Below are 13,588 nucleotides of genomic sequence, written 5' to 3'. Positions count from 1 at the left end.
TGAACCAACTTTGATAATACAGCCTAGAGAGAAGGATAGCTTCACAGTGTCTTGAAGGTTTGATTGTAATAAGGATTTGCTATCTTTCAGAGGGTTTAGAACAAAGTGTGCTGCATTTCAAAAGGAATCACCATCTCCTTTGATGTTCTCAATCTCTTCTCATTCATTTTTGAGGTGAGAGTAAGGTAATATAAGCTCCCTCTTGAAGAAATCATCGGGTAAAACATCTCCACCATAAAGACATTTGGTGTCCAGGTATCAAGTGTATAGAATGGACTGCGGCTGATTCCAATCCCATTGTAGGATGTGAAATTAAAAGGAATTATACATACATCTTTGTATCTATGCATGTGTGAATATGTGCATATTCTGAAATTCAGTATGTTGTTATGTATGAATTGGACTGTAAGTTGTTTCTACACTCAGTATGTCCTATGAATAGATACTGATTATAATAGGATGACAGCAATTATGGTTACATGGTTAAAAGTACCACATAAAAGAAAATTCTCAAGCCAATTGTGGTAGGCACAATTCTAAGATGGCGCCAAGCCACACCACTGTATACTCTCTCCACTCTTTGAGTATCAGCAGTACTTGTAAGTAGCTTCTAACCAATAGAAAATGACAGAAGTGGTGGGATAGTCACTATACAGCAAAGGTGATGGAAGGTCACTGCTGCGATTATATAATGTTATATAAGATCTGCCTGAGGAGACTGTAGTAAGAGAGTCCTCAGCTGGCCTCCAAGAATTAAGCTGCTGGCTGTTGTGAAAGCGTGATGAGGCAAGGAATTACACGTGGCCTCTAGGAGCTGAGCGTGTCATCCAGCTGACAGTCAGCAAGAAATCCAGGATATGAGCCCTAAGCTCCAAGGAAATGAATTCTGCCAATAATTACTTAAGCTTATAAAAGAACTCTGAGCTCTACCTAGAACCCACTGAATACCTTGACTGCAGCCTTTTGAAACCCTGAACTAAGGACCCAGTCAAGCTGTGTCCAGAATCCTATCCCAAAATTGAGATAATAAATATAGGTTTCAAAAAAATTTTTATTGGAGTATAGTTGATTTGAACTGTAGTGTTAGTTTCTGCTCTACAGCAAAGTGAATCAGTTATACATATACATATATCCACTCTTTTTTAGATTCTATTCCCATGTAGTTCATTACAGAGTATTGAGTAGAGTTCCCTGTGCTATACAGTAGTAGGTCCTTATTAGTTACCTATTATATTTATAGGAGTGTCTGTATGTTAATCCCAGTCTCTCAATTTATCCCTTTCTCCCCTTCCCCCCGGTAACCGTAAATTTGTTTTTTACATCTGTGACTCTCTTTCTGTTTTGTAAATAAGTTCACTTGTACCATTTTTTAGATTCCACATATAAGCGATATCATGATATTTGTCTTTCTCTGTCTGACTTACTTCACTCAGTATGAAAATCTCTAGGTCCACCCATGTTGCTGCAAATGGCATTATTATTATTCTATTTTAATGGCTGAGTAATATTCCATTGTATATATGTACCACATCTTCTTTAACCATTCCTCTGTCGATGGACTTTAGGTTGCTTCCATGTCCTGGCTATTGTAAATAGTGCTGCAATGAACACTGGGGTGCAGGTATTTTTTCAAATTATAGTTTTCTCTGGATATATGCCCAGGAGTGGGATTGCAGCTCTATTATGGTAGCTCTATTTTCAATTTTTTAAGGAACCTCCACACTGTTCTCCATAATGGTTGAACCAATTTACATTCCCACCAACAGTGTAGGAGGGTTCCCTTTTCTCCACACCATCTCCAGCATTTATTGTTTGTAGATTTTTTGATGATGGCCGTTCTGACTGGTGTGAGATGATAGCTTACTGTAGTTTTGATTTGCATTTCTCTAATAATTAGTGATGTTGAGCATTTTTCATAATATGTTGTTTTAATCTAATACATTTGTAGTAATTTGTTACACAGCAATAGAAAACTAATATATATATATATATTTTTTTCCTTACTTATCTCCAAGTTGTAGAGCCTGCATTTCAATCATTGACAAAGATATCTCCTCTCAATAATTCAGCAGAACATGAATAGAAAATGTCCTCTGGGGGGGAAGCAGACCCCTAAATTAGACATTATAGCTTATGAATTAAGTGGACATAGGCATGTCCAGTAGATACTGCATGAAAAATTTAGAATTGATACCAATCTGGTATTTAAGTTCAGGGCATGTTACCAAAGTATGGTATAAATGTATTTCTCCAAAAAACTTAAAAATGTAAAAATGAAATCACCTGAAAACTAAGTATATACATACTTGTTTATCAAGAATCCATGCACCATACAAATATAATCTTAAAGAATGTATTCTCTTGTTGGACAAATTATGAAATATGAAACAGTATGGCATAAAACCAAGTATATCAAAGTACTTGTGTGTGTATCTTGATGTGTGTCTGTGTATCTCTGTATGTGTTTGTGTGTCTCCACGTCCACAGCTATGGGTGTGTATATCTATCTGTGTGTCTATATCTATGTGTATCTGGGTCTACACATGCCTCTGTGTATCTGGGTATATGCTTTTATGCTTGTTTGTGTCTGTGTATGTATGTTGTGGGAGTCTATGTGTGTATCTATATGGAGGGCAGAGCATGTGTATGTGTCTGTGGGTCTGTGTATGTGAGAGGATCTGAAGAAGATGAAAAAAGGACAAGTGACCTCTTTAAAGACCTTGTTAATTGTTAATAGGTAATACAGAGAAAAAATCAAACAAACAAAACCACTGACTTTGGACTCTGCAATCTAGTATTAGTTCTAATTCTGTAATATATTAGCTCTGTGACTTTGGTAACCTGCTTCAGTCCTAAGCCTTGTTATTCCTATATAGAAAATGAATTGGTTCATAAATATTAAAACCATCCCACTGCTGGTAGGAGCATAAACTGGTTCAACCACTTTAGAAAGTTGGTTATCTTTGATAAAGCTCAACATATTTATGCCCTATGATCCAAAAATTCCTATCCTAGGTATCCACCACCCATATAGACGTGTACGTGGGTTTACCAAGGCCACGTATCAGAATGTTTATGGCGGCACTATTTAGTTCTTATAGGCCAAAACCAGAACTCTCCCAGTGACCATCAACCAATGAATGGGTAAGCTGTGTATATGCACCCAGCCGAAGAGAAATGACAATGAACAATCCCACATTTAACAGTCTCACAACAGTATGAATGAATCTCACAAATATAATGTGAGCAAAACAAGCTAGATACAAGAGTATCATATAATTTACATAAACTACCAAAACAAGTGAACATAATCTAAATAGGCAAACTTAATCCAGACCCTTAGAAGTCAGGACAGTGGCCATCCCTGGGGAACGTACAAAGGGGGCATTTGAGGTAAGGACATCCGTCAGCTTATGGTGGGTGCCGGTTACCTAAGTGTGTTCAATTTGTGAAATGTCATGGACATGTATGCTGCTGATAAGTGTGCTTTTCTTGTTAGAACATGAAATACTAATACCAAAATTTTTAGACTCTCATAGCGTCAGGCAGCTGTGGTGATCCAGCAGGATAAGGCATATGAAAGTGATGGGAACAAGTTACAGCACTGCAGCCCTATTAGAAAATGTTTTCAAACTGGATAATGACCACCAGTTGGTCATGAAATCAACTTACGGATCATGACCTGCATTAAATAAACTGAAAGAGGATATCAGAGGGCACTGGATACTGGAAATTGTTTTGTGATACATATGTGCTTATAACAGAGTTATGAACATGTGTTTACAACTGGGTTGAGATGGAAAATGTACTTTTATTATGGGTCGCAGTCAAAAAGGGTCAAAGTTACTGCTACAGTGTACAGATGATATAAGTTCATATAGCAGCATCCCTGGCTCACTGAATGCTCCTACATATCCTGCCCCTGCATTATGACCCCTTGGACCACAGACTTCACTGATTTCACATCAATCAGGTAAACAGGCATTTCAACAGGGGCATCCCAAAATGCAATGAAAGCATGTCCACTCTATATTCCTCAGTAATACCAACCATTGGCCTTATCACTCCTGGTCATTTGCCAGAAGACCTAGGGCTTTCCACCAGTGTATGGCCTAGAATTCTGCAAATTGCTCCCGCAACAGGGAAGACTGGTGTCTTCCAAATCAGAGGTTTTCCTTGAAAGCACAGAGACTCTGTTTCAGCCATTTTTCTCCGTAAGACTGTAGCAGATGTAGAAACTGGTAGCACTGTGTATCAGTGAAGATGTGGAATGGAAAATATTGTTCATTTGCGTATCCTCAAAGTAATGGGATGAAGATAATAATTAATAGTTATTTTTATGCCCCTTGATTTAATTAATTCCAGCTAAGATGTTTGTAAACATGTGATGTTATATTTGGATAAATGTGTCAATGTGAAAATTAGTCACTAATACAAGGCACTAAGGAAATATTAAAAAGCCACCTGCAGAAGGCAGGCCTAGGTAGTTCTCCGTTTTCTAGTTTGGGACATGTTTACCCACAGAAATCACTAATGGTGATGTTCTATGACAAAAAGAGTTCTGGAGAAGTGCTGGGAAAGCAGTATGGAGGAAAAAACGGGATGAAACACAGGCTAAGGTAGGGATTAATACTGAAGCCCTGGTCCAATTCATATTAATGTAAAGTAGAAAAAGGCAGTTTCTTGAGGTGGAGGGCCATTTCATTTCCAACTTACTTATGCATGGTATTCTTTCCCGAGGAAAGGAGATTTGAAAGAGGGAACATAACTGGAGGAGAAACTTGTTTCACTGAGAGGCAGAGGTTATTCCAAGGCTCTCTCGACAAAATCAAATGGGACCAAACAGTGCTTGAAGAAGGGACGCTTACAGGGACAATGACAAAATATGCAAGTTCATTAAAAGACTACAATTTAGGTGACAGTCATTTGGATTGGATTCATGTGGCAAAGAGTGAAAAGAAAAGCGTTCTGGGTAGAGATGCACAGTGGACAAAGTAGCAGAATGATTTGGGGATGACCAAAGAGGGGCTCTTTCCGATTTGCTCTAGTTTGTGTCCAAACCTTGTGATGCTTCGAGTCAGTGAACCCACTTCACATCTGTTGGATTGGTCACATTACACAGGAGGAAAGGACCCTGACAATTTCCACAGGCTGCAGGGAACTTCCTTCGAGCTTATTAAGGCTGAAAGCACAGAGGACAAAAATGTTCCCTGCCTTCTAGTCCACCAAATGCTCCTGCTCTGTGAAGGGTCAGGTGGGGAAGAGAAGCCTCATATCAGAGTTAATGACCACAGTCCTGCTTTGCTAATTAATGCCACTGACCCACATGTGGTACGAAAAGGCAACTTAAAAGGCTCCACACCAGCTGAGAAGTAGGTGCTGGGAGAGGAAAGGCATAGGAATCCTTTACATAACTAAGAATGAAGGAGAATCTTTAATTTTCTGTTAATTACATCTTTGCAATCTATAATTTCTGAGCGGGGCAGGTAGGCAAAATCGAATCAGTGCTGCCATGACACAGCGGTTCCATTTTAATTAAAAGCCACCAACTTCTCATCACCTCACAGAAGGGCAGAGACTGGAGTCACCCTGGGTCTCAGATTTACTTCAGTTTTTCCCCTTTAACTTTTGCATGAGCAATTCTAACCCTTGACTTTCACAAAATAACTTTGCAATGGAGCATTTTATTTCATGATAGCCATAAAAACTGAACAGTATGCACTCCCCTGGAGTTATACACGTTTCTATACATTTATATATGTGACTATAAGGTGTTAAGAATATATAATACTGAGTCTTATTTTTCTAGGACACTGTGAGCTCCCAGCAGGACCCTGGAATCCCGAAAGAGTTTACGTATTTTGTTAACCAGTTCATCGGCCAGTCACTTGGTGGACAATTCTTTCCATAGAAACAGTTTCAATATTATTATACAAAAGGGAAATTCAGGCACAGGAGAGGATACAAGATAGTAAAATAATATACACTATGTTAGAACTCTGCCTAGGGGATCAATTCTTATACAAGATAGAGTTTTAATGTATAAATATTTGAGAAGAGGGGAGACTCAATCTTAAGGTATGAAGATTACCTGAGATAAATTTATTTAATGACCATTTTCACCATTGAGGTGTGCACATTTTGTATTTTAGTAGGTATATGAAAGTATGTGTATAATAGTAAACATATGTTTGCCTACATTTGCCATGTAATACTTTGATTTGATGAAGCCTGCTCGATGTGCATGTTTATCTGGGAAAAAACGAACACACGGTTGTCAATTGCAACAAGTTTATTTTTCCGTTGTAAAGAGTTATAGTCTGTTATCTACTGTGAATCTCACCCTTTACCTCTTGACCAACTCTACTCTCCCACAAAAAAAAAAAAAAAAAAAGATGCAGACTGCAACATCACTGATAAAATTCACACCTCGGACCATTTCCTTTATGGACACTAATTATATATAAAAGCAGGTTATTTTGTTTCAAACAAACCCCTGACTAGCATTGATTACGGCTATATTATTAGAATGTTAATTTGGGAAGTTTCTAATTGTCCTTCCCTTTGGAGACACAAGCATATGCTAGACTTCAGTTATGAGACACATTTAATTCCTTTTGTGTAAAAGGATAAGCTGCTAATGCTAGCCTGGCTTTGCAGTAATATACATACAGTGATGCCAGAAAAGTTTGCATGGGAGGTATTCTTGAACAGAGTCCCATTTTGACTGTGCACGATAATATTGCTAAAACTCTACCTGTAAGGGGCGGTTAAGTGTGAGTGGGCTTCTGCTTATGAATATTTGTGTATATCCTCCTCTAACCCAATACACACACAGGAATTGTTCAAAGGGAGTAAAAACAGTGCACCCAATGAGTCATCACACAATCCCTGCTTTGTTCCAGTGCAGTCATAGCTGCACATTAATTTGGTTGCTCACTCTGTTCCAGGGGTGAATACAAAAGCAAAGCACCTCGTGCACGCAAGGAGATGCTTCAAAGGGCTCACTCAGTGAAAACATCTGCGGTGCCTATTTTAAATTGAAGACTCAAAATTATATCTTCAATGAAAGTAAGCTACTCATTGCACGGAGAACGAAAGGGGCATATGCCTCACAGTGAAGCTACATTAAGAGAGGAAGAGAAAAGAAAAAGTAGAAAAAACTAGGGAGGAAAGGAAAAGAGGATGGAGGAAAAAGTGAGATAAGAGGACATTCCAGAGATATCTCTGGGGTGCAACAAAAGCTGTGCTAATGTCTCCAAGGTTAGAGAGATGCCATGAGAATTCCAAGGTCTACTGTAAGGACTTTCTGGTGTTAAGAAATTAGAAATTCACGTATGGGAAAAGAGATATTCTAACTGGCTACCAAGTGGGAGTTGACCAGAGAATGTACACTTCTGCCTCTGGAATTTTCAGGCTCACTTTATCTTCCCAACACACGAGCAAGAAATAAAATGAGAGTGTTTTTGTTCACAATGGACTAGATATAATCTAAAGAGGATGTCTGTGGTTACGAACTTTTGGGGTACTATGTGTTAAAGTAAAGCAGACTCCTTTCTTGTGGGACTTCTCAGAGCCTTTTACATGCTAATGAACTTTTTCCAAGGTCAAGGAGGCATATAATATATAGTGAGAAAGTGGATCAAGGCTCCCTTTATCCAGAACATTTACATTTATATTTGCTCCTCAAAGCTTATTTTGGGGAAGGCTTTTCAATTAAGACATCTAACAATACCTAATACATATATACACTAACAAATGTAAAATGGATGGCTAGTGGGAAGCTGCTGCATAGCACAGGGAGATCAGCTAGGTGCTTTGTGACCACCTAGAGGGGTGGGATAGGGAGGGAGGCTCAAGAGGGAGGGGATATGGGGATATATGTATACATAGAGCTGATTCACTTTGCTGTACAGCAGAAACTAACACAACATTGTAAAGCAGTTATACTCCAATAAAGATATTAAAAAAGATATAATTATACCTAAAAATAATAAAAATAACAGACTATTTGTAAAAGCTAGTAAAAACAAAAAACTTCTGAAAAAGGTTTTTTTTAAATTGAAGTACAGTTGATTAACAATGTTGTGCTGGTTTCTGTTGTATAGCAAAGTGATTCAGTTTTATATATATATATATATAAAATCAGTCATATTCTTTTCCAGTATAGTTTATTCCAAGATATGGAATATAGTTTTCTGTGTTATACAATAGGACCTTGCTGTTTATCTATTTTACATATAGTAGCTTCTATCTGCTATGCATAAAATAGTGAAATGAAAGAGTGAAAATGAAAAAGTTATTCTAGGATTACTTTAGGAACTGATTTTTATGTTGTTTGGTAGAGTTCAGTAATTATTTTAACAGACAATCAAACAATCAGAAACTGATTTCTTTTTGTTCTTTCTTCATTCTGATATCATTTACTTAATGCATGAAATAAAGTCACTCAGAAGTTCAGCATTAAACTTGGCTTTAAAAGATTAAGATATTAGAACTGGAGAAGCAGATAAAAACATGTATAAAATTCTAGTAATAACTTGAATCATCTAGAGACTTGTGGTTAGGGTGCTGTTTTTTCTAGACTTACTAATTAAATGAGGCAATGCTTTAAAATGGTTTACATTGTGCTTGACACATGATAAACACCTATTAATAGTTACTTTCATGTGTTACTGATATTTTTATGTCACATGTATGTTAAAGAATGGGACCTTTAAGAGTATGGAAATGACTTCCTAGAAATGGGGAAAGGAGGGACTTCCCTGGTGGTCCAGTGGTTAAGACTCTGTGCTTCCACTGCAGAGGGCGCAGGTTGGATCCCTGGTGAGGGAACTAAGATCTAGCATCCTGCATGCAGAGTGGTGTGGCCACACACACACAAAAAAAAAACAGAAATAGAGAAAGAAAACTAAAAGGAAACCTTACTTGGAAATAGAGTCTTCTCAGAGGTCATCAAAATGAGGTCACTGGGAATTCCCTGGCAGTCCAGTGGTTGGGACTCCGCACTTTCACTGCAGAGGGTACGGGCTCCATCCCTGGTTGGGGAACTAAGATCCCACAAGCCATGCTGCATGGCCAAAAATAAAATAATAAAATAAAATTAAAATTAAATTAAATATAAAAATAAAATGAGGTCATAGAGTGGGCTCTCATCTGAAATGACTGCTATATCCTTGTGAAAGGGGAAATTTGGATGGAGACAGACATGCCCAGAGGGAAGATTATGTGAAGATGCATAGGGAGAAGAGGGCCATGTGGCTGGACTGATGCATAAGCCAAGGAACACCAAGGATCCCACGAAACACTAGAGGCTGAAGGAGGTGAGGAAGGATTCTTCCCTACAATGAACAAAGAGAGCGTGACCCTGCCTGTCCCATGACTTCAGACTTCTAGCCTCTAGAACTTTCAGCTTCCATTTATTGTGAGACAATCAATTTCTACTGTTTTAAACCACCCAGTGGTAGTTTGTTACGGTAGCCCTAGGAAATGAATATACTATATTGGCCTTTGTTGCACGTGTCACAACTCTAATCATTTATTTGTTTACTGTTATTGCCTATTTTCAACACTAGAATGCAAACCCCACCAGGGACAGAGATCTTACATATCTGGTTATCTGCTGTATCCCCTGGTTCTAGGAGAGTGTCTGGCAGAGAGCTGATGTTTAATATACATGCAATAAATTAATGAAAGGTGGAATGGAAGAGAAACATTGATCAAGCCTTAAGGACAATGAACAAGAACATCTTCAATCATTCATTGCTAGTTGTTGTGTTTGCTTATTTGTTTGCTTTTTACTACTCTAAGCATCCTTTAAGCCCAACCTTTATCAGGAGTATGATTAATTATTATTAATTATTATTATTAATTATTATCTCTCTATTAAGGTCTATAGATTATTATTGAACCAAAACCTCAGTGGACCTTACTTGGTGCCAAGATGTTTATACTTATAGAACATCAGTGCATTCCATAGGAAAAGGAGAAAAGCAAAGGATCCTTTAAAGGGGAAACATGGTCAAAATAGAAAATATTTTCTGCTATCTGCTCCATACATGTGTCATGGATTGGGTCAATTGTTGATAATGGGAAATTTGATCACAGGTATTTCTAAACCAAAGTATTAATGGATACCTACATTGGTAAAATATGTTACCTCTCTTTCATTTGTTATTTTTTTAACTTTTTATTTTATACTGGTGTATAGCCGATTAACAATGTTGTAATAGTTTCAGGTGCACAGCAGAGTGACTCGGCCATACATATACATCTTTCATTTGGGAGGCAGTAAGGTAATGTAGTTAAAAGCATGGGTCATGGGGTCAGAGAACCCTAGTCAAAGTTCAGGCTCCCTTACTCACAAACGACATGACCTTGTACAAGTTACTTTCTTTTCTAAGCCTCAGTTTTCTCAACCCCTCCCACCACAAAAATGAGGGACAATAGTACCTCCCCTAAAGTGGTGACAGGAAAACTAACAGATGATGTTTGCAAGCTGTTAGCCCACTGTGTGACACACAGTAAAAATGCAGTAAACGTTGACTTTATTATTTTAAGAGTTCTCTGGCCAAAGAATCCACCGACAAGATTGATGTTGTATAGTCTGTGAGGTATACAAACCTAAAATCCATTCTTTAGCTCACACATGAATGAAATACTGCAGGCTCGCAATGTAAACCTGTTTTTCTTCTGTTGGCCTTGACTACTAACTTAGGGTTCATTGATTTAAATGAAATTGAAGATCAGGAATCACTTTCACTTGTAGAAGCCATATCCCCAGGGTTGTTGTTTAATCCCCAAATATATAATTTTAGAATCCTCTAGCAACATGAGATATCCATTCTCAAAATTGTCACCCAAGCCTGTTAGAAGCTAAGGACATCTACAATTCATGATGAATCTGAAGGAGGTGCTGTTGCCAGCAGACATGTGTATGTGTGTGTGTGTATGATATTTTTAATTTTTTTCTGCATGAAACCATATTTATAAAGCAGCCATAGAAAAGCCCCATGTGTGTTTTTAAAATTTTCTTCCTATGCTATAACCATAATTGCAGCCTAGTATTTGACCATATAACAATGCTGCTCACAGAGACCAAGGAAAAAGTGCAAGAGTCATAACAATAACCAATGGGTTTTTTTTATTGCATTATAGTTTATAAAGTATTTTCCTACTCATTAGCTTACTTGATTCTCCCAGTGGACAGGCCAAGTCATTATAAGTAATATTTCCATTTCAGAGCAGAAGGAACTGAGGTCAGATGCTCTCATTAAAGTCACAGAGCTACTTTGCGATAGGGGTGCTACTAAATCTACAATTTTCAACCTCAGGCCTCCTTTCCTTTCATTATAACTTGCTGCAGTAATTACGTAAAAAGTGAGATGGATAGATTAATCATATAGTAGAGTTAGAAGGAGAGATTTCGTGAATGTATCTAGTCCCTACTATTTCCAGGTAACATAGTTTACCATCTCAGTTTATCATCTTTCAAAGCATTACCTCTTGCCCACTTTGAGCACAAACCCCATCAAATAATATATGTGATTGTGTCAAACACATGATACCGCTCACCCACAAAGCAAAAGATTTAACGTCAGCGACGAAATTTGCCATTACATGAAAATGCAGAAAGTTGTCTCGATGTTAGAAATAATTTCAAAGTTCACAGAAAAATTGGAAGAAGGAAAGGGTCACTTTGCTTTCTTAACATCCACGCTTCCCAGGGAACAGGGAACACCAGAGGTCATGTCCTACTTATTTCTGGGAAATCCTCCACTTAGTCAAAGTCACAGCTGAATTCACCTACCCCAACAAAACGTGGTCCAAACCCAGGCTAACAGGCCACAGAGGGAAACAATTCAAAGTCAGAGTCTCGTCTTTCAGGGGATGCTGGAGACTGTCTCAAGGCAGCCTCGAACTTGAGACCAACCTCTTCATCTCCAGAGTGATAGCATTGTCTCACCATCTGGACATCCAGATCCTGACCCTTCAGTGTTACTACAGACATAGTAAATGCAAAGGCTTGTCCTTGATGAGCTTCAGAAAACTAGTCAATCCCAAAGCGCCACAGCCTCGCTTAAAGCTTCCAGAACACATGGTCTCCTCCCTATAGATTCACAGTTTGCAGCATTTCACCACTTGATTACATACTGTCTTCTGCTCTCTAATTGTTTTATATGTTTCTTTCTTGTTTCCCCAACACATCCCTTAGTCATTTAATTTATTTTCAACTCCCAAAGCACCTCATCCTGTCACCATGATACACATGAGTTCAGCTACTCTGTGCCCTGCGCTGAGCTAGATTCTGGGGCTATAAGGGTGATGAATCTAGAAGCTTTGTCCTTCAGAAGCTCCCAATGTACTACAGGAGACCCTCACATTTACAGCTCACATTGGTAAGACACATGAGCTGTGTCAGCAGGATAAATACGTTGTTTGGAGAGCTTGAGGGAGAATGAGATGTTCCCTGGTGGAAAAAGAGGATGGGAGCGAGGCAAGGGTATTTCAGGTAAGAAGAGTATGACCAAATTTGCCTAGTTTTAAAGAGTGGGTTTGGCATGTTTTGAGAACATCAAGTGTTGTAGTAAGACAACACATGAAGGATGGAGACGTTCAGCTGAGTGGTATTACATAGTGAAGGAACCTGAATACTTTAGCATTGTCTTCCCTGTTATAATGTAGGCTCACCAAGCACAGAGACAATGTGTTTCCTTCACTGTTTCATCACCAGCACCTAGGACAGTGTCTGGCACATGGTAGCTATTTAGGAGCATTTTAAAATAATTAGATGAAGGAATAAATCAATGATTGAGAGATAGTTAAAGGGAGCCAAGCATGCTATTCAAGCAGTGGCATAACATGATTAGATTGGGTTTTAAAAGACAGCTTTACCTCTTACCTTGATTCTTTCCTTCGACTTTTAAAATTGCTCTTTTTATAACATATCCTATATGATTTAGTATGTCTCCAGTTTCTACGTCTGTCCTGCTATAGTCTATTCTCAACAAAACAACGAGGATACCTACTTAAAATATAAGCCAAGTCAGGATGTTCTCTAATCAAAACCCACCACTGGCTGCCCATCGCACTTAAGGTAAAAAAACATAGTCCCTCCAATGGCCTGAAAGGTTTCATGCCATCACTGTATCGTGACTTCCTTGTCTTTAATTACAACTTCTCCCCACACACACACAATTTCCTTTCCAGTCCCACCAGACTCCTTGGTACTCCCTGAATAAACCAGGCATGGCCCTGCCCATTCTCTCTGTTTGGAACCATCTTCTCCCAAATCCATGGAGTTCATTTCCTCACCTCTTTCTGGTCTTTGCTTAAATGTCACTTTCTCAGGGACTTCCCTGGTGGTCCGGTGGTTAAGACTTTGTGCTCCCAATGCAGGGGGCCTGGGTTCGATCCCTGGTCAGGGAACTAGATCCTGCATGCTGCAACTAAGAGTCCACATGCCACAACTAAAAAGATCCCACATGCTGCAACGAAAATCCCATGTGCCGCAACTAAGACCCAGCGCAGACAAATAAATAAATAAATAAGAAATAAGAAATAATTATTAAATGTCACTCTCTCATAA

At 38.5% G+C, this 13,588-nt stretch overlaps 1 protein-coding gene across 22 annotated transcripts in view; it reads right to left on the bottom strand.

The window, feature by feature from the left end:
* The window catches only part of LRRC4C (leucine rich repeat containing 4C), a 1,216,832-nt gene that overhangs the window by 41,651 nt on the left and 1,161,593 nt on the right, over nt 1-13,588 (bottom strand). Inside the window, exon 1 of one of the 22 annotated variants that reach the window (XM_060303329.2) lies at nt 8,929-9,034. The exons of the other annotated variants lie outside the window; for them this stretch is intronic. The gene's annotated coding sequence lies outside the window, so the exon portion shown is untranslated. Of the gene's footprint in view, nt 1-8,928; nt 9,035-13,588 lie in introns of those variants that run through there. 22 annotated transcript variants of the gene reach the window in all.

The sequence above is a fragment of the Globicephala melas genome, chromosome 8 (genome assembly GCF_963455315.2).
Source record: "Globicephala melas chromosome 8, mGloMel1.2, whole genome shotgun sequence".
Lineage (NCBI taxonomy): Eukaryota > Metazoa > Chordata > Mammalia > Artiodactyla > Delphinidae > Globicephala > Globicephala melas.
Note: the sequence above shows the minus strand (reverse complement) of the source record. Positions and strands in the feature narration are given on the sequence as shown.